The sequence below is a fragment of the Phasianus colchicus genome, chromosome 5 (assembly GCF_987193195.1).
Source record: "Phasianus colchicus chromosome 5, bPhaCol1.hap1.1, whole genome shotgun sequence".
Lineage (NCBI taxonomy): Eukaryota > Metazoa > Chordata > Aves > Galliformes > Phasianidae > Phasianus > Phasianus colchicus.
The window spans coordinates 8,072,854-8,095,233 of NC_143440.1; the positions used below are offsets into that span (position 1 = coordinate 8,072,854).

The 22,380-nt window shown below is 40.3% G+C and overlaps 1 pseudogene; it reads left to right on the top strand.

Annotated features, from left to right (window-relative positions):
* The first annotated feature begins 3,144 nt into the window (after positions 1 to 3,144).
* LOC149917722 (uncharacterized) lies at positions 3,145 to 4,098 on the top strand (annotated as a pseudogene).
* Positions 4,099 to 22,380: the final 18,282 nt, after the last annotated feature.

A 22,380-nucleotide genomic window follows, 5' to 3' on the forward strand; every position in this document is an offset into this window, starting at 1 on the left:
GCAGTCTTATAGCTGAGTTGTGTGTTCTGCTAGTTATACAGAAGAATGTGAGAGGTTTGCTTGGGGCTGAACTCCATGGCTTAGAGAACTGACTCTCCATCAGGATGCAGAGCAGATTATTCCAAGTTCACCCTTAGTTTCAATTTCTAATTACATTAGAATTTAAATGATGACACAGCTGTAGGTTCTTTGGGATACAGTGATGCCATCTTGCAACACTCACACCATGGTGCCAACCACATCTGCTCTACTGTGGAGAAGCTGTGTTCAGCTGCACAACTTGGGTAAGGGTACAATCTATTCTTGAAGCACAAACTTCAGTATTTTATTAGCAAAGAAATCTGCAAGGATTCCGCCCTTGTGTTTTTGAAGAGTCTAGAACAATAAACAAGTTCCCCTGACAGAAGCTTCTAGATGACTGAGTGTTTGAATTGACAAAGCATGCATTGTTCATGAGTGCAATCCTTCCATTCCTGGGCTGGAATACCGTGGCTACGAGACAAAGTCAAGCAGTGCAATAGCAAATGAGGCAATATGCTGAGCCTGCACTGGTGCACGCTGACCTCCAGGGGAACATGTGAAGCAATTATCCATGCACAGGGACTGGAAAAAGAGGAGGAGCCAGAATTACTCGAGCATTACTTCGAGGAAGCACGAGGGAGCAAAGACTATTAGCAATGTGACCAAAACACAGCAGTGTGCCTCCGCTTCCCCATTTTAATAAGCAGTACTGATTGTTGTCTTAAATGGACTTTTCAAGTCTTGCAGAAATCTTCTGAGACGTTCGATTATACATTACAAGCACAGATTGAGTACAGTATGCCTAAATGTGCTCAGCATAGCAGCCCTAGCAGCACTGTCTGGGTAAAAGCTTCTCATAGAACAGTAAAGATTCGCTGTCACCTGCACTCAGAAACCTTATCAACCAGTCTTGAGCATCATCAGACACACAGAATTGATATGCTAGAAGGTTCTGTCTGGTCTGCCCTGTTGGGAGTTACTGTTTCACAGGTGAGCTAAAGTACCTAACTGAACACTGCAAGACAAGCCCAAATACATTAACTGAACTGAACTGAAAGTGGGTTCAGGTAAATTCACAAAATGACTGAAGAGCTGGTCTCACAAATTGACACAGCTGTGGAGGACCCGAGCTCAAGCCAAATAAGCAGTGGTGATTTCCAGCTGAAGCACAGGGTGGTGGTAACTTAAACTTGCAGGGACAAATTTCATGGCCCTTATTCTTGGAGGAAGCAGCCAGGAGTGGCACCCGCTTAACAGGACAGTAGTAGCAGATATAAAAGAAAAAAAAAAAAAAAAAGGAGGAAAGAGTGAGAGAGTGAGAACTCTGAGTGGATTTCCTTTTTGTCTCCCTTCCCTTCCCTTCCCTTCCCTTCCCTTCCCTTCCCTTCCCTTCCCTTCCCTTCCCTTCCCTTCCCTTCCCTTCCCTTCCCTTCCCTTCCCTTCCCTTCCCTTCCCTTCCCTTCCCTTCCCTTCCCTTCCCTTCCCTTCCCTTCCCTTCCCTTCCCTTCCCTTCCCTTCCCTTCCCTTCCCTTCCCTTCCCTTCCCTTCCCTTCCCTTCCCTTCCCTTCCCTTCCCTTCCCTCCCCTCCCCTCCCCTCCCCTCCCCTCATCACAGCATTTGCTTTGTTGCTGCTGTAAAAATGTGATACAGAAGCAATGCACACAGAAATCATATCAGCAGGCACCACAGGTAGAAAGGAGGATGATGCAAAGTAACATAACATAATTGTATTGAAAGGCTCCAAATGCTGTAGCATATGCTCCCAATTATATAGTTTAAGATTTTAAGTAATACATGTAGAATGGAAAGAAGTCAACAGAGACTTAACCTGATAATAATCTAAACTGGAAACAACTATGGAAAAATAAGCACAGCAGCATTTTGAATTGAATTTTGGTTCAGCTCTTACACAGAGGACCATTATAAAAATATGTTATCCCTTCACATTCACTTTTTCCTTCGAGTAAGTGGCTCAGAGAACACCTACCATGTATCTTATGGCCAACAGTGAGATTATATGAGATTTCAGCCCCCTGTGTGCAGCAAAAATATTCACAAGAAAGTATCTGGAGCAGTTTAAGTGAAGGGGGCCAGAGGAAAGACAAAAACCCTCTAGCAGCATTTTTCCCTATATGAACACAGACAGTGTTCTACTTAAGAATAAAAGAACACAAAGAAAACAGGATAGCAATAAAGCAACTGAATCACAGAAGTCATCTCTCTTTTATCCCAAGGCTGCAGATGTTTGCTTTGTCACCAAGTAATGTACTGATACACAGTAGAGGAAGGAAATTGGCACATGAAGAACTAATCGGACAGGTTTTGGGAAACCTGCTTCTGCCTGAAGAGATTGCTGTAGTGCATATAAAGGGACATCAAAGAGGAGATTCCCTGGAAGCACAGAGAAACCAAACTGCAGACGAAAAAGCAAGGGGAGGCTGCTTTACAGTCAGAAAGGGTAATGAAACTGTCACAGATGCCTGAGATAAAGCCTCGTCCTGAAAGTCAAATCTTCAGTGAGAAAGAGAAAGCAAGTTTTAGAGAGTTAGAAGTAAAGGAGTCATGAGAACTGGTGGATTCTCCCTGATGGTAGGGAAATGGTAAACAAACAATTGATGAGAAATTGTAATTCTTTTTCATCAGGGAAGTCATTGGGGAGTTCAAGCAATGCGCGATGCTGTACTGAGGAAGTATGTGTGTGTAGGATGGTATACAATAGCCAAGCAGATGCAATAGCTGTGTAACATGTCAGTGAATAAACAGGAAAACCATGAGAAAACAACCCCTGGCTAGAAGGGAACCAGGACTTAGACCTTTCCAAAGTATACAAGTAGATTTTACTGAGCTACTTAAGGTAGGAAGATTCAAGTATCTGTTAGTATGAGTAGATCACTTGTTGGGTTGGGTGGAAGCTTACCCTTCAGTGTCAGCAACCACAGGTGTAGTGACGAGGACAGTTTTGGAGCAAATAGTCCCTAGATATGGGATTGTGCAGAATATGGACCCAGATAAGGGAAGCCACTTTACTTCACACATCCTGCAAGAGCTAATGAGAACTTTAGGAATAAAGTAGGAGTTCCATGCTCTGGTAGCTCCCTCCCTTCTTCAGGAAAAGCATTACAAATGAAAATTGAAGTCGAGTCACCCATACCTAATCAACCCCCTATTAAATTAATTCCTCATATTTTTAATACACATCCTTATATAATTAAAAATGTAGGACAGCAAAAGATGCTTTTCAATTCTTCATGGTCTCTTAAGTGGATAGAGATATGGATGAGAGGCAACGTTTCTGCCAGTCCACGTGCTTGTGCACCATACCTGAGGACCTCTTCAGTAGAATGGACAATCTGGATACATAAATGCACCTTCAGGAAATCGGGAGAAGAAGGATGTTGCTGGTTTTCTAGGAACAGGACTGGGTGTCCTAAACAGCATGAACTCAGAATTGTTAATGAGCAAAATGTCTGTTATCCATAGCAATAATTATGGACCTGAACCAATTAGAACATCCCACGCACTCCTCTCTTTTGGCATTGGGAAATAATCAGAGGTCAGATATACTGCCCAGAAGAATTGAATGCATCATCAGTTGATAGCTGAAGCGTTAGGTACACTTCAGACAAACATCTCTATGGCTTTGAGTTGCATACAGGCTCAATTAAGGATACAGAGAAAGGTGTCTGCGTTGATAAGGGAAGGAGAAGCAGGTACCCTAACCAAGGGGATTCAAAAGATCATTTGGGACAATGCTGATGACTTTGAAAGAAGGTTCCAGTCTTGGTGGATTTCGGTTAATTTTGCCTATGACCCAATACAAGATTCAGTCACAGCATTCGTGATGACCATAGCCCAAGCATCAGTATTCACTATATATCCTATAACTGCCTTTGGTATAAATCATGGTGAGTTTATTCTTTACCCTACTGAACACTGAGAATGGGCCCATTGTGAAACTAAGAAATGGCAGTTGATGTCAGCACCTGTACAGTAAGAACTCAGCAAGGATTTACTTGTGAAAGCAACACCAATAGTAACTTTTGGAAACATTGCCCTCCTACCTCCATAGAAAAATAAAAAACATAAAAAACCAACAAAAGAACAAAAAACAAACAAAAAAAAACCAACAGGTTGGTAATGGACCTCATATGGAAATGTATCATAGCAACAGTCTCAGGGAGACTGTGAGTCTGAGACCCTCAACCAATGAGCGAGCACCAGGAGAGTGTTACCTGTGTTGGGTTTGGGATATATAATAGAATGAATTTCACTGACACAATAAAAACTCATACCAAACTCTCTTGTTGAGGCAGCATCCAAAAGTAACATAATGCAACAGTAGAATGAGCAGCTATTTGTCCTAGACCTTCTGATGTTAAGTGATATGCTTTTAATTGGAGTATTCAGGATCTATGCTTTGGAGAAGGGTGATCTGATTATAGCCCAGAAGAATGATCATGGTGGCGTTGAAAATAGGCATTGGCTTATTCATGTTCTTCACTGAGACAGTGATTGGGCTCTACAACAGCCTCCCCAGGGCAGCCTCAAGCTGCCAGAGTTCAAGAAGTGTCTGGACAGGGCTCTCAGAATTGTGGTCCAGTTTTTGGGTAGTCCTTTTTTGGAGCTTGGACTTGATGATCCTTATGGGTCCCTTCCAACTGGTGATATTCTATGATTCTTCAATTCCTCGTTTGCCAATAGGGGGCGTGCGCCCGTCATTGCAATAATGAATAAACTTTGCTGCTATCACTAGGATCCTTCCCTAATCTGAAATTTTTGACAGATGTGCGATTGGGATGTGGGGTGTGGGGATATCAAAATGGAATGGACACGGAATGGGATATCGGGAAATGGGATATGTATGGGATGGGCTGTGCATATGGGATGGACTTGCAATGGTTATGGGATCATAGAATCATAGAATTGCTCAGGATGGAAAAGACATTCAAGATCATCAAATCCAACCGCAACCCAGCTATATTACCTTACCTCTAACAACCCTCTGCTAAATCATGTCCCCGAGCACCACATCCAGACGGTTTTTAAACACATTCAGGGATGGTGATTCAACCACATCCCTGGGAAGCCAATGCTGAGTACAGGGTCAGGATGACTTCCCTAGTCCTGCTCACCACACCATTCCTGATACAAGCCGGGATGCCATTGGCCTTCTTGGCCACCTGAGCCTCCTGGTCACATTTACACTCTGTCTCAGAAATCTCCATTGCACAAAAAGACAAACTTTTGTCATACAATCTACTTCTGCTTTACTTATGTATAACCTGCATTAAGCCCTAATTTGTATCTACCTTAAATACCAGAAATGAGCATAAACACCCTTGGATTTGTGTGTAAGTCAGTGTAAATCAGAAAGCAATACTGATAGATTTGCGTGTGGATATGCATGCAGGACTGCAATCTCTTTCCCCGAACACTACATACCCGGATAAATAAACCTGTACTCCACCAGATGGCACTGAAAGCCAACAGAGACGGTTTTTCTTTAAAAAACACAGAATAACCACAGCCAGCCCAATAGCAGAGCCTACAAGCCCAGTGCCACCGACTGCCTTCAACACTGAGTGAAGTACAGGTTTAGGAACATTTTCCCTGCAGTTTAAAGATATAAAATGTTTCATTTAATTTTATGTGAGCTCTTCAAAAGCATCTTTTTCTCCTTTTGCACACCGTGATACATTCTACAATTAAAGCAGTTCGACAGGTAAATAAAGCAGCAATCTGGCTGTTTTGATGCATTAGGAAAAAAAAAAAAGTATTTCAGTGTGATTCGCCCTAACGAAGCAGAACATTTCACACTCTTATCCAAAAAAAAAAAAAAGGAGATGTTACAACATTTTTTATTTTTGTTTTCGCCAATTAGAATAAAAATCAAAATGTCAGCTATCACTGAGGGTGTGAAAAAGACATGCTATTACAAATAACATTTACCAAACTAACTCCCACCTACAACAGGCGCTGCTCTGCTAATTAAGGTATGAATGTTGCATTTTCAATTAGAATGCACAAAGAATGCAATGTACATCATCAAGCAGTGATACATTTTTGTGAGCTTGTTGACTCATTCTGTGACTATACGTACATGACATACAACTGCCAGCCATGGTAACATTCCTTCCAATTGCTCCATTTCCCACTGAGGTTTACATTTTGGATGTAACAGGACAGGTGGGCAATACAAGCCTTTCCCTTTCTGTTTTGTGACCAGTTGAGGCCTAGCAGTTATTGTAAGGCAGCAGAAAAAGTGTGCCTGGAGCTTTGCACTCCTATCTCCTACTAACGTGATGTGCTGAACTGCATGCACAATACATCATTTGCTTTCCTGAAGTCCTTGCTCCCCCCCAGATGCATGTTTTAGAGCTCCTCATTTCTATAGTAACCCAAACCAGACCTCACTTCTCTAACTGAGGACAACTCAGCCATTTCTATCCCACTGCAGTGATCTTTCTTTGTTTTCTAGTTATAGCTAAAATAACAATTACAAGAAATCAACAACAGAAAGAGCTGACGGTATGGAACATATCTCTAGTTAAAACAGATTGCTTATTTTTACGTTTCATTATTTCCTGGAAAATTCATTTAAATTAATTCATTATTTTCCTTGAATTAACCCCTGGAAGCTTCTTCCAAAAGCATATTAGATCCTGCCCGGATTTCAGAGGCTGCTATGGGACAGGGTGCTCATGTCAGATCACAGCAGGTCACAGTGCTCTTACAGCTGTGAAGGGCTGCCAGGCTCCCAGCTATCTCTCAAGTTTGGCTGCAGAGCAGAAATCACTGTGAGGACCATCCCTCTCTGCCTCTGTGCCTCATTTGGAAAGGACGCATCATTTCTCCTCCAGCTTTTCATTTAGGGGAGCAGGTTGCATCAGGCAGTGTCCTACAGCATGCTGCTTAGTGCAATGGGTCTTTACACCCTCCCTGTTCTCCAGGTAATGCTTCGGTAACAATAATAATGCCTGAAAGCATCATCTCCCTCGAAATTATTTCCCTCTGCAGAAAAGAGGATTGACAATGCAAGCTGATGATACTTTCTTCCCAAACGAGGGCTAAGGTTGTGCATGTTTTGAATCCTTTTAGTAAATTGCATTACAAAACCAATATCTCTATCTGCTACAGTGAAATTGCAAATTAACCCCCTTTAAAAGTAGGTCAGCTCACATCGCTTACAAGAGCAGCTCTATGAAATCAATCTTAATATCATTATCAAGTAATCTGTGGAAGCCTGTTCGGCACACAGCGCACTTTGACTCCGTGCCCAGGGCCTTGCAATTAACGATCATGCTACTCCCCATTTGTCCCTACGTGCGTTACAAATGTCCACCACTTGAGCAGACCTCATCTGAAATTCATGGAAGCACTGAAAATCACCAAAAGGGAAAGAAGAACAAAGATGGAAAACGTTCTCGGTATTTAAGGGAAAAGCTGCTGCAAGTTCACATGTAAGACTTGCCCTCTGACAATCCACCCTTAGAGTGGTTTAATGCTTTACGTACATATAACACTATTTATTTTTAAGAATCCAAAAGCATGCTTGCCATTACGGATTTTCTTCCACTGTATCATCCAGTGCACTACAAGAAAGACTTCAGCACCTACAGCTCAGAACAAATTTGGCTGCAGTCCTCCAAGTGCTGGTTTGTAAACATGATACTTCTGTGATTTCGTTCTCTGAAACTATATCTTTTTGTCCCGTTGTGTTTTCTCAGACGACTGAATCACTGTTTGATTTGTTGCATGTGAAACCACCTCTCCTGGCTTTCGGGTACTTCCACTGTTGAGTTCCTGCAGATACGTTGTGGTTTGGTGACTTTTTTGTTGTCGGTATTGCACATCAGAACATCATGTGGACCAGTGGGGGTTTAAAGAGTTAATGTTCTGGTCCCGTTTACTGTCTTTTATGGGCATTTCAGGTATCCTGATGGGAGGGGCAGCATCCCTGCCGTGTCAGCGGGGTGCAGATAGTGCTTGTCTCGCAGTGTCGTGGTTTGACTCGTACTTCAGTACTCTTGTCTCTCTTGTCTCTCTCCTTTTGTTTGACTGGGTTAAATTTAGTAAATTACCGTTTCTCCTTGCATCATTGCCTCTGTGTTTTCTCTTCCTTAAAACTATCTGCCAGCTCTCTGCCCTTCCCCATCTCCTGGAGGCAGCCCAGGGCTGTCTGGGTCGCATGGCAAACCATTGGTACCTCTTTCTTTTTCTTTTCTTTTTCCTGAGGTCTGTGCCCCCCTGTCACGGACTTATATCTAGGGATAACCCTGTGATAAGATATCAACGCCAGCAGAAACCTCTTAGCTACTCAAGATCAGGTACACAGCAGGAAGGATTTATACACAGCATGGACTTCATTTTGGAAGAGATGCAACTGTTAAGGTCATCAATGATCAACATAACCAGCTATTAAATAGTTCCCCCCAGCTTTTAAATACCATAGAATGTTAAGCAGCAAACAAACAAAAAAAAAGCATGGTGGCCCAAAGATTGTGCCTTCCACAGCTTGTTTTTGGCCAGTTTTGCTGGTGCAACTATTTGTTTGGTGCAGCTGTGCTCAGCCAGAGTACCACTCTGGCTTCAAATGAAAGGAGTCGAGGGGCTGGATGCTTCTATGTGGGGAGAGAAACAAAGGTGGGCAGCACAAATAGGCTTAAACTGAGCTTGTCACAGTACAATTTGTTATGGCTCCATCAGACGCATGGCAGACAGCGTCCAACTTGCAGAACAGTTATATAAAAGTCAAATGTACCTCGCATACTAACACACACCCTGTCTGATAGCTGTCTCATTCATCTGCTCCAGCATCTCTAACAACAATGGCGTTTGAACAGCAACGTGAACAATTTTGTTGAGCATTTCAATTCTGAGGCATTGTAATGCTATGCACAGCTGCATTTTACTTTGTTTTTCCTGACAGAGAATATTCCCTGTTAATGCAATGCAAACAGATTACTGGCAGGAGATGTTGCCACAGATTGGCACTTTTAAACTACAGCTAGCTCAGCCAGGCAGAGAGCAGAAGAACATACTCCAATTCTTCCTCCAAAAAAACTTAAAGAACTCTACTGTTCAGAACTGGAACTGGAAAAATACATGTTATGAGGAATCTTACCAAGAAATAAAATGTGCTTTCAAGGTAATTTTTTGTGTTTTCTCTAGAAAAAATCCTTGGGATTCTTCTCATAATATAGTTCAGTAACCTAAGTCAGAACACTGCATGACTCTATGATAAAGTCACATCACCAATTGATTTTGAGAACAATATTTCAGTCTGCCAAAGAGAAGAAATAAGCATTCCTTGAAGCTTCTTTTCTGTCTTGGAAACTCATCGGTACTCTCTTAAACTCTTTTATTTAAATCCTTAGAGAAACATTAATTGATCTCGGAGCCCTGGGAAACTGAGGGGACCTCTGGCTGCAAGAAGGTGAGCAGAAAGCACATAATGGTATAACACACGTGGCTGATTGTAACTCAACTTTCTTGGTGTTAACTGAGGACAGCTGGCAAAATCACAGCAAAAAAGCAAACATGCTTCCTCCCTTATTCAATAAGGCTCTATTTCACTAAATAAACAAACCTCACAGTAGCAAAAACACGATGAATCCCAATTTTAGATTAAGGTATGCGAGGGTTTTTTCTTTTTCCAAATCTACATCATGAAACACAAATGTTTTCTGAGGAAATATCAGCATCTTGTGTCAACTTCTCCTTGCATTGATTGCACAATGCCCTGAATGTACAATAAATGGTTGTATCTAAATTCACAGCCACCTTCACCTGTCAGAGGGCCAAACCTGCACGAGCATTTAATAGGAAATGTTACAGAATCTCTGCCTCTTCTCCTGACGTTAAGAGGTTCTTCTCATCAGAACCACTTAAATTGGCTTGTATAAGGATGGGAAGGACACTGAATTGTGCATCTGTAAGTGAAAAGACAGAATGTCCAAGGAGGGAAAAACATACCTGAGGCATGGCTCCCTATCCTGCTCTTCTCAGTGCCCAGGAAAAGGGTTGGGACTACATAAGGTTGGGTGGAGGGAGACGTTTCCCTGGAGGTGCTCAGCAGTCTTTTTGTCTGAGAGCAAGCCTTTCTGCTCTCCACTCCCCATACGTGCCCTGCAGCCAGGATTTAGACCATCTGTGCCAGATCTCCACAGCCACAATCTAATGTTTTAGTTGGCCATAAAGTTAGAAAGAAACAATAAAAGGGATTAAATAGAATGGAAGCCAAGGAAGTGACAAAACAAATTAAACAGTGGGAGAAAACGGAGGAAATGCATAATAAATGTGATCATTAATATCCTCCATGTGCCAGTGATTTGACGGGCAAAAACAAAGATGACTCAGATATTTTCAAAAGTTTCTAAAAGCAGAGCTGTTAATCACAAATCTGACTGAACGTTTCTAGAAATTTTTTGTTTTATTATGTTGGGTACATAATTCATACAGTAATGGTTTAATTTTGCAAGCAAACAGAAAACCAAATGATGCCAAGACTCACTGATCTCATATATATCTAACAGTTCCAAAGGCAGCAATATAATCTCTGTAATCTACTTCTATACTGGAGTTAGTTTTGGAGAGAAAAGGGGGAGAAATGAAGTCAAATTCTAGTTTTATTTTGAACACCACTTCTTCCTTACTGCTGAAATGCTGTTAATACCCACCTGGAAATTGCTTTAACAATAGCAAGTTACAGACATGAATACCCATAATATTCTATCCAAACACCAGAAGGAGTAGCCCAGTCCTCTTCCCATCCCAGAGTTTATTAATAATTTTGTCAGCATTATTAATGCTACCTGATTTTATTAGGCTGATTATTTTATGTATTAGCTGAAAAATTTGCAGCTCTGCTATTTCAGCCTGAGATCCAGGCCCAGCTACACAATGTTCCATCATTACAATACTGGTGCTCCCAAGAACGACGAATACTTTGAAATGAAGCTGATGATAATGATGGCTGAGAGTGCGCTGAACAATGCATGTTGTATGCACTTAATGATGTAGGCCACCCACTGTAACAAGTCACTGTCACACAAACCACGAAGAATGGGCCCGTGTCATTCTTTAGCAAGCACTGGTGGAAATTGCTTTTGTTGGTTTTGATTGCCTGCTTTTCTGCACTGCACTCCCATGCCTCTACAACTATCCATGTATCAATGTCATCCGTGCATTCCCAGCCCAGTGCTATTTGCTCCCTTCCATCTGTTTGGGCATGGATATGGAGGTCTCTGAAATTAAACCTGGTCCTGGAAGGGTTGGCAATAGAATTAAATCTCTGCTTTAAACAAATATTCAGATTCGAATCCAGTCAACTCTATGAACAGCTAGTAGTAAGAAGACTTTTCATGATATATACTTCAATTTATAGGTGTTTGTGTTGTTGTTTGCTTGTTTATTTTTGTGGAGGAAGTGCTTTGTGCTCTTCAGAGAGAGGATAGGCCAGGTGTGAATACTGCAGAGTACATTCTCTTCTGCAGGATGTTTGACTGTCAGCGTTGCTCACGACTTTAGGTTTGTGTGATCATTTAGTTTAAAAGCTTCTTACTGCCCCAGTATTCCAGTAAGCTAAGAGAAAATTTTGGCTGTGGTTAATCATAGAATGGGTTGGGTTGGAATGGACCCCAAGGATCATCAAGTTCTAACTCCCTGCCCTCCCCTGTGGCAGGGCCACCAACCTCCAGATCTGCTTCTAGACCAGGCTGCCCAGGGCTCCATCCAACCCAGCCCTGAACACCTCCAGGGATGGGGCATCCACAGCCTCTCTGGGCAGCTGTTCCAGCACCTCACCACTCTCTCGGTGAAGAACTTCCCCCTGACATCAAATTTAAACCTTTCCTACTTAACCTTAAAACCAGTCCCTCTTGTCCCAATCCATGGCATAGCTCCCCTGACCAGAGGAAAACCAGCAAAGATCAACTTCTTCCACAGTGTCCTTTGATAAAAATATTAAAATATCACATAACTTTTTCACAAGTTCTAAGTCCAAACTATTGCTCCTGTAAACAAATTATAACAGAAAACCTTTTATGGCTCCTGACACAGGTTCTAATTCCTAGGTGGATAAAACACAGCATTTTTGCCTGCCAAGTCATGCAGGCAATTTTCATTTGGGTTACTCCAAGAAAACAGAAATATCTCCTCTGCTCAAACTGTTTATCCTTGCTTCACTTCCCATGAAGGACAGGGCAGAAAACATATTCTCAAAAACAAACGGGAATTCCCTGCGACAACATTCTGCTTTTCTCACAGAATAAAACCAGCAAAGGCTCACTATGTTCAAGAGCAAGAAGCAGAGGCTTCCTCTGAGCCTCAACCTCTCCCTTTCCCCACCCAGCACATTTCTGTCCAGTCTCTCCCCATCTTTTGCCAAGCTCTAGTTCGGACTGTACCTCAGTCTTACATATATTATATTCCTGTTAAATTAAAATACTAGAAAAGCAAAAATGCCAGAGAAAACGTGCAGTGTGAGCTGGAATGAAGGAGGTGATTTTGCTTTCAATGGAACTGTGACAAAAAGATGTCTCAAGCATGACACCTCTCCTCAGATCTGATCTGGCATGTCTAAGATCAGAATAAATCTACATTACATATAATTTTTGTGTGATTTCATGCAACAAACTGCTGTAAATGTGGCGCTTGTCATTATCAATGAAACAAAACTAGCTTTCATACAAGACGAGAGCTTTTATCCCAGCAGTGATGTGATCAGAGGGGAAAGGAGAGAATAATCCCATACTCTTCAAATGCAACACATGCTCAAATGGAAAGATTAAGTGCCTTAAAAGCAGAGCCACAATTTATGCCTCTCTTTAAAAAGAGTAGGCAGAAGGGAGAGTTGCTTTCATAGAACAGTATCAGTAAGGAAAGAATATAATTCTGAAGATACCTAGAAATTGCTGAAGAAAAAGCTCAGCTCTCTGCAATAAAAGAACATGATCTAGTGTGGTAGGTAAAATATTCTTCTGATGCTTTAAATCCCAGATAAAATATGGCTCTGTAGATATGACTTGTAGCATATTTATGCAGAATTACATCCATCTACTTTGCTTTCCATTGCTCGTGGTAAAATTGTCTGCTGTTGCAAAGAAGTCATGCTGCAGAGGCAAGGAAGGAGAAGGAGGGGATTATGATAAAGAGAATATATAAACCTGTAAAATTTTTTACTTTCATGCCATTATACAACTCTATAAAAATTCTGGTAAATAGCAGAACTTTCTTTATCTAATTCTGGTCCTGTTTCCCATATAATAGTGGTCCTTCTCCTCCTGTTGTACTTGTAATCCTATTCTACAGATAATTTTGATCCAAGACTTCATTAATAGATTTCAGGTAGTCAAATCTATAGACTCTATATGCAGTCTTTGCTGAAGTTTCTCTGTAACGTAACATACACTCCTGTACATTTTGTTCACTCTGCTGCTCAGTTAATCTAACATGACACTACCACTGCTAATGGCTTGCTTTAATAACCTGTATCCATCACCATGTAGGCAGGATTTGTGTATACTGCCTGTATACTGCCACAGCTCATCTGTGGGCACCTTCACCCTGCCCTCCTATGCAGCTCACATTTATTCTCCATTGTTGCTAGTCAACATCTTGTATTTCTCAGTAATGGGAGAGAGATGCTGGCAGTGCTAGACCAATGCACTGACTTGCCAGATTTAGTACAAAAATAATTAAAGGAGTTTCACGTATTCTAAAACCAAAAAGCAGATTTTGTAGCTTCCATAAAGTGTTCAAGTACTCCATCCTGTTTTCCCAGCTGCTCAAAGAAGTTGTAGCAGAAACGAGCCTGACAGAGCAACAGAAAGCATGTTTGTTAGATTATTTTAATTAATATGTTCAAGCGCACAGTAATTCCCACTTTCTACTCATTTCCAGTTATTTCCAGCTATCCTTATTTCCAGTGCAACTTGATCTTGGTAAGTGGATCATATAATAGTAGCTTCAGCTTAACTCTTCTGAGCGCATCCATCATTCTGGTCAAGATCAGAAGTAACAATGCCTCTAAAAACTAAATAGCACACTTGACTGAAATATGCTGCTGTGTACATATTCCCACACGAATAATTTCACCTAGCAAATCATGAAAGGCTTTAGTTTATGGAAATTATGAGATTAAACACTATGCCTTTCAATTTGTTCTCTTCCATCTCAGAAGAGCAGTATTAGCTAAAGTCATTCATTTTATCTAAAGAGATCTCTAATGCTTCATCTGCTAAACAATTTCATTAAATTCTCTGTCCCTAATAGAAATAAGGTACAATTTCAAACAGTCGCAGATTTTGGCTGCCTTTGACACTACTGAGATGCAGGAAATTGACATTTATTCAGTCTAACCTAAATTAGATGATTTCTATGTTGAAAGACCTCCCAGGGTATGGCTAGCAGCACATGAAGTCAGACTTCTGAAGAAAAAAATGGCCTTTTCTCATCACTGCTGTTTGTCACACTGTGAAATACTAAGTAACAAATAAATACAGTCATTAAAGTTGCATAATTGAAAATAATTTCAGGGGAACAGGTCCATCTAATCCTTGAATCACAAGCTCTAGAAGAAGCTTTGCAGTGTTTAACAGCCACTGGATTCAGAAGACTGAAGAAAAGATGAGGTAGCTTTCATAGAACCAAACAAACATGGGACTACTTCTGCCAAAATGGGGAAGAGGAGGTGAAAGTCACTCTCTGCTGTGGTAGGAATGTCTGTAATTCTAGCATCTCCTACATTTTCATTTTGGCTTTGAAAACATATGCTGCAGTGTTCTGTAAGAAGAGCTTAGGAGTTACTAGCAGATGCTATTGAAGATAGATGGTGTTAAACATTGTGCCTCCAATGGAAAACACAGGATCCAGAATTAAAGATAACTGTTTTCCAGCATTTCATCATATGCTGTGCAAGTGTCAGAAGTAAAGTTTTATTTCACTCCGAAGATGCAGCATCCTTCAGCTCATAAAGCAGTCAGTAAGAAATAATGTATTCTGGAAGAAATATCTGATAGAAATCCAACTGCTCATTTTTTCACAAAGGTTCTGCATGCATAAAAACTTGCCTTACGATTACCAAAGGCAAAATCACTCTGTGGTCCCTTGGAGCACACGCTCCCTCATCCAAGCCTTTTACCAAGCTTATTCTCATGGTGCTTCATGAGCTCAATTTGGGAAGCAGGCACGGGCTGGAGGAACAGCTCTGGATTCCCACAGAGGAGGTTATCCAGCAAGGAAGCCTGGTGCATTCAGAGCAGCTATCTGATCAGAGAAGGAATTCTAGTTAGAATTCCCTGCAGTGCCTACCACTGTTAAATATTCTCAAATCGTCACCTTGGGGCTTCGGTTTGTTTTGTTTTAAATCAAACACACACTTGTTTCTGCTACCACTCTGACGTACACAGGAAGCTTTCCTGATGCCCATACAGATGAACTCACACCGAATGCTTAAGTGCAATAACAGCATTCACATCAGCTGTTGCAGCAAATCCTGCTCTCGAGAGGCGCACAACACTTTCAAGGAAAGTTTCAGTCAAGTGAAGTTTTGTAAGGAATGCAAACACCACCTTCAGAACAAGGTGTGGTTTCATTCTAATGAGTGCTCCTGGCAGCAGGATGTACTTAACTTGTGTGACAAACGTGCTGTCTTCAAGGAAAGATCTACATCTTCAGCAGCACGCCGACCGAGGCAACTCTTTTCCCACCCACCTGCAGACAAAGAGCTCGCTGTTATCTGCATATACAGAGACTGAGAAATATTTGTGACAACTGAGTTCAAAGAAATGAGATCAGCAAGAAGAAGTGCTATTCATTTGCCCACAAAATTGCTTTTTGTAACCCTGAAAGTAAAGGAAAAAAATCCGGTTTTGAAGAATTCACCATGGCTTCTGGGCTCGTTTTAAAACACTGGCTGAAGGTCTGCATTGTTGTGACACCCGAGCACCCAGAGCTCCAGTCAAAAGACAGTACTGCTACAACTTGAAGGAAGAAAAACGGTCAATTTTACGCAACATATGCTCAATTTTTAACTTAATATTTAATAACACATATAATTTTCTGAAAAAAAAAAATCACAGAATCACAGTATGGCCCAGGTTGGAAGGGACAGCAAGGATCACGAATCTCCAACCCCCTGCCAAAGGCAGGGCCAACTACCTCTACATTTGATACTAAACCAGGCTGCCCAGGGCCCCATCCAACCTGGCCTTGAACACCTCCAGGGACGGGGCATCCACAGCCTCTCTGGGCAGCTGTTCCAGCACCTCACCACTCTCTCTGTAAAGAATTTCCCCCTGACATCCAACCTAAATCTCCCCTTCCTCAACTTAAAACCATTTCCCGTTGTCCTGCTGCTATCTACCCTTTCAAAGAGTTAACTCCCCTCCTGTTTATAAGCTCCCTTTAGGTACCCTAACCCTAACCCTAACCCTAACCCTAACCCTAACCCTAACCCTAACCCTAACCCTAACCCTAACCCTAACCCTAACCCTAACCCTAACCCTAACCCCATCCCTGCAGGCATTCAAGGCCAGGCTGGATGTGGCTCTGGGCAGCCTGGTCTGCTGGTTGGCATCCCTGCACATAGCAGGGGGGTTGGAACTAGATAATCATTATGGTCCTTTTCAACCCAGGCCATTCTATAATGTATTGTTTTGACATTATTCTTGTGTATTTATTATACGTCTAGGATCACTCTTTCCTCATACACACCAGCTTGCATAATGAGTTTAAGAATCAAACTCCACTCTCAATACACGATTAGTCTCTATAGAGTAAAAGACACTCTTCAGCTGTTTATAAATCCCTAACAACACGTGAGTAAGACACGTATTGCTTTCAGATTCTCTGAAAAGAACCTGTACCAGGGGTACTTTACCCTACATGCATCCCAAAAAGACCAGGAACTGGCACTGCAAATCAGGATAATCCTTGTTTTTCAGTCTTCCAAGATGCCTGACATGTTTTTCTGTGTAAGATTTAGCTCCAGGTACAATAATACATTGTCAGATATGTTTATATTTACGCAGAAATGAACTCCTGTCTCCCACCTGAATGCCCCTTTCACTCATTTAGTTCCTCTAGCTTTGCTTCATACCCTGCATTCCCTCTAGGCGAAGGAAAGAAACTTTTCTTCTGCTTGAGGAAGTGTAGATATCCACTTGTATAATGTTACCTGCCATGTTTTGACAGACATTTCAGACAGCTGAATTCAGCTTAACCAAAATATCACTGTAATTCAAACTTTTGTATGTGAAAGAATTCCATTTAATCAGAGGCCCATTGCATTAACCTTCAGTGCAGCGTGATTCACATGTTTTAAACACTGACTATTTTCTGATGGTGAGAAACCTTTCCTCTTCATGATCAGAGCTCCAGAGCAATTGTTGAGCCTACCCCGATGAAGCACAGAGCCACAAAAGCACTTAATTATGCCTTCAGAGTACTGCTCTAATACCAGTGTTTACCTCTGAGGCTACAACTAAATTGCATGTTTCTGGTCTAGCAGAAAAAGCTTTCCAGAGTCAGTATTCATATTGCTGTGGGGAAATGCATCTAGTCTTTACATAATCTCTAGATAATAATAATTATTATTATTTATAAGACAATATAGGGAGTAAACAAACAACAGCAGCTCCATCTTCATGTGCTGTTAATCAGAAGCTGATTTCAGAGAGCAGAGCCTCCTTAAAATGAATAAATGAACACAATAGCTTCCCATCACTTTAAATAGACCTGAGGAGTATGTGAAAAATACCCTATGAAAACCTTTCCTAGGTTAAACACATGCCTGTTGGCTTAGCACCAAGTCGTTCCTTCGCTCCAGTTCATATTCATCATCTCTACTGAATAAAATACGATCCCCAAACAAGATCAGGAGCTTTTTTTACTTTAGGCACCCATAGCTGGAAGGAAAAATCACTCCTCCAAAAGCGTAGTATGCAAATCAACCAGCTGGAAAAAGAACCACAGGGAAGAGCAGAGCAGCGCAGTGCAATACGCACAAACGTACACATGTAAAGCACGTTATCAGCTTTAAATAGACAACTCTTAATGGAAAACAATAATTAATGTTCCTGTAGCTTTAGTAACATTAACAATTATTATAATGATTTCTCATTAAAGAAAAATTTGATCTTGAGTGAATACACTCATGTAAAATACTTCATTAGGGCCATCAAGGTAGCAGTCTACAGAAATATTTATGATATTGTAAAGACAGAGAGAGTTATTAAATTTTTAAACATATTCTAGCTTTCCTTCTGAAAAACAGTTACGGAACTGCACAGATCTGATTCTGGCAGCCATTTTCTTGCATGTCCTGGACCACCAGATTGGAGCTCCAAGAGGTGAAACACTAACTTAGGAATTGCACACTGGAAGCTTTATGGCTTTTTTTGTGGGCCAGGACAAAAAAATAATGCCATATAATGTATGTACAGAACAGAACTGTTGCTTTTGTTTGTTTTTGATGAGGTGAACAATGTCTGTGGATTCAGTTTGCTTTGTGATCACTAGGAAAACCAAGCTTCCACCCCAGCTAATGAAGACAAAAGATAAAGTTGACTTTCCTACTTCACAAAAGACTTGAGGGACAGAAATATTAGGATCATAACACCTCAAAAATTAATTCATTTGCAGTGACTTATCAGCTGCACTTTGCCTGTTGCCAAAACAGTTTGCTGAATGATGTTGTGGATACACATCTGCCTTTACAGCAGTGGGACTTGCTACTTAGCAAGCATCCGGGCAGCACACACAACAGAAAACTTGCTTTCAGTAGCATTCCCCAAAAAATACTCTCGTTCAAAAACAAAAAACCAGTGTCTCACCCCACAGTTGACTCCAACCCCTAATCCTATGACACATCCTGATGTTGGCATTATATTAGGTATTTCAGTAACATTGCAATCATTGGTTGCCTCTTTTTTTTTTTTGATAAGATGGATAGTATATTAAGGTCAGCCTGTTTGAAATGTAAATGAAGCTAAGCATTCATTATAGTCATTTTGTAGAAGGGGGATTACTGATATGGCAATACAGTTGCTTAAAGGTGATGATATTACTAATCAGGTGATTTTTATTAAACAACTACCCTTTTCTCAGTTCTGGATAGCAATATATATATATATATATCACCACCCTGCAGTCAGAAAATAAAACTGTGATGTTTGAAACTTCCCAAATTTCTGTTTGTAGACAGTCAGTCTACAGACTAAGTTTCTGTGTAATTTCTTCAATTTGTATCTGTGCCATATGCACTTGTTCTCTTCTTGCTATTACAACTAGAATACTTATACAGAGAGGACAGATGAGAAATAAAGCCAGCACATTTGATGCAAATATGAATGATATAGGGAAAGAAAAGTATCTTGTTCTCTTGGAAATTATATCTTCCAAATCAAACTGGTGACACTGCTTTGCCTTAGAAGAATAAAAGTACACAGTAGACGTATCTGCTTAAGTATCACAGTTGGAAAAACATGTACACAATTTAGAATTGGAGTACTTGAGCAGCTTTATCCTCACTACTTAGAGGCATGGAAGGGATTATGTTTCAGGTTTAGGGTTTCATAGAGTATTCCCATTTTGAGGGCATTTTTTTTGCTTATATATAAGCACATACACACACATGTATATGCAATATACAGTAACAGGCTAAATGTGACCACAGCACTTAGGTATTATAGCAATGCTAGTATTAAATCAGAATACCTTGCCCCCAGTGAAACCCACTCTGTGTGATCTTAAGCTCTAGCCCTTTTGGAAAGCAAAACAAAAAGGTCTGTGACTTGTATTACCCTGGGAATTTAGGGAAAGATCTCCCAGCACATGGCCTGGTACTCAAATCACTGCTAGGATATATACATATTTAATTTATTATTATTTTATTATTATTATTTCATAGATCTCTGATGGACAGAGACTTGGAATGGACTCCACATTAGTAGCTTTGAATGACCCATTATTTTATAAGCAATTTTCCTGATTCCAGCCCTTAAGTACTCTTACTATTTTTGTTAATATATAGATATTATACTAATGTATTAATATATACTATATTAAAGTATAAATATATTTGTAAATATGTTTACGTGAATAATTTGTATTGTAGAGTCCTTTGGTTTTGTTCAGATCTACAATGAATTTTTTTACTCCATTTCAAGATGTTACTTTAAGAATGGAGTGTTCCCTTTATTTCAGTTTGGGCAGTTGTTTGTTGCACAGATCCAACTCTTGTAACTCTATCATTTCAGGAGGAAGTTTCCCAGGATTTGCAGGCAATCACGGTACTTGGCACAAACAAATCAAAGAACAGATTCATGGAAACCTTAACTGTCCCTAAGAGAGAGTTTTCTGCCCCACACAAGTCCTATCTCCAGGAAAAACTCTATAAAATAACAGCAAAACTTGTCCCAAGTGAGTCTTAGCAAAAAGCAGTGACTGGATGCAGAAGATGCAGAAGGCATGGCTATAGCTTCACAGATCTCTCCTTGCCGCCTCAGACACACAAACATGTTATAGGAACTCCAATGGTCTGCAGGACAAAGTTTCATTTTTTTCAATAGCAGATCAGCAGATCATTATATCACTCCCCTGCTTTACACCAGGCACGCAGTGCAGTACAAAACGAGAGCTCCCTAAGCTATTTTGAAATGTGATATTATTTGTCAGTGAGAACATTAGATAACATAATGGCTGTCAAAATGATTACATCAAAATTAAGCATACAATTTAAAAAATCCTTAGACTAAGATTTAGAATGAAATGGAGTGTAAAAAGTAAAAGTATTTGTTGTCATAAGAAGTCGAGTTCGTTGTTCATTTACACACACCATCTTATGCACAGGTTTGGAGGTACTCAAACACTCCAGTGGAACACCTGTGAGTGACAGCTTTAAAAAAATAATTTACTCGTCCACTTATGACAACATTAAATCATAAAAATAAATTTTACACAATACTTTTCACTACTAAAAATGCAGCTGAAAATCATTACTGTCTGCTTTTTTTATTCTTACGGAAGAGGACGGATTCATTTTACAAATGAGAAACTTTAGAGAAAAATATTTTGTGACTGAAGAGTAGAGCTCATGAATGCTTGACTCTTAGTTGAACCAATGTGTACTGAGGAAGGGAGGAAATAGAATGTCTGATAAAATGGCTCTTTGATAAAATATCAATGTTGCTGTCAAGCAGTAGCCATTTTTGGGTGTGATTACTTCTCTTTAGGAATAAATAAAGCATAAATGGCCTAGCAATTGAATAGCTTGTCAAAAATGAAACTTCTATACATGTAAGAAGTATGATCTTACTTCCAAGAGTTTTGGAGAATGATAAAGAAAGCAGTACCTGCAGGCTGGAACAAGCAGAAGTAAACATATAACCTGACTGGAAATGGAAGCTCAACTCAGATCACTTCCATTTTCTGAATGGTTTCAGCAAAGGTTACACAGGATTTCAAACACAGAATGTAAACGGGACAAGAACTGGTGTTACTGCTGGCATTTTTAGTGTTTACTAATTTGCCTAAATACTAAAAACGTCTGCATAATTTCACTATTTAAATCCAACAATGGAAAGTGCATTCACATTTTAGGTCAGTCAATTTGCTTTTAGTTTAGAAATGTTTTCTTCAAATTCTGCTAAGAGAACCATGGAAACAGAACTGCATGAAGAGTGTCTGACTTGGGATTCTGCTTTCTGTTCAAGTAGTTTTTTCATATTCCATGGAGGAAAAACAGAAGATAATGATTAGAGAACATGGCAGTGACAGGGTGCTCTTTGCCCTTCTGCAGGTCACCATTTTAATATATGTCTGACTGGCTTTCTTCCCACTTGAGATCTGAGAGAATGTACATAGGACACTCAAGTACAAGGCAGCTTTTGGAATGATAGCTCAAAAAAAAAAAATTCCCATTATTGAGGAGATGTTAGCTCACAATACACGAAAACATAACTAAATTAGGGGGAAAAAATGGAATGTTCTATTCATTTATTAAAAAAATATATTTTTTTACTTGTATAGCATGGGTAAAATTTTGCAAAACTGGGAGATGAGTGCTGTCAGATGCGTGGCACACATGGGCTTTCCAGCCTATATTTTTAAAAGAATATTGATATGATTCTCTTTCATCTATGTGGATTGTCAGTCTTTTTATCAAAGTTCATTGGAAATGTTGCTGATAATTGGAAAAGTAATGGACTGAACACAAAACTTGATTAAGAGCAGCCAATTTGATTTCAAGGATGAACACACAGTGAATACCTGACTGTCTGGCTGAAACTGGTGCAATCTTTTGGGAATAATTTGTATGAACAGGGTACCACCTGGGCTCAGGAAATTCTGTTAGGT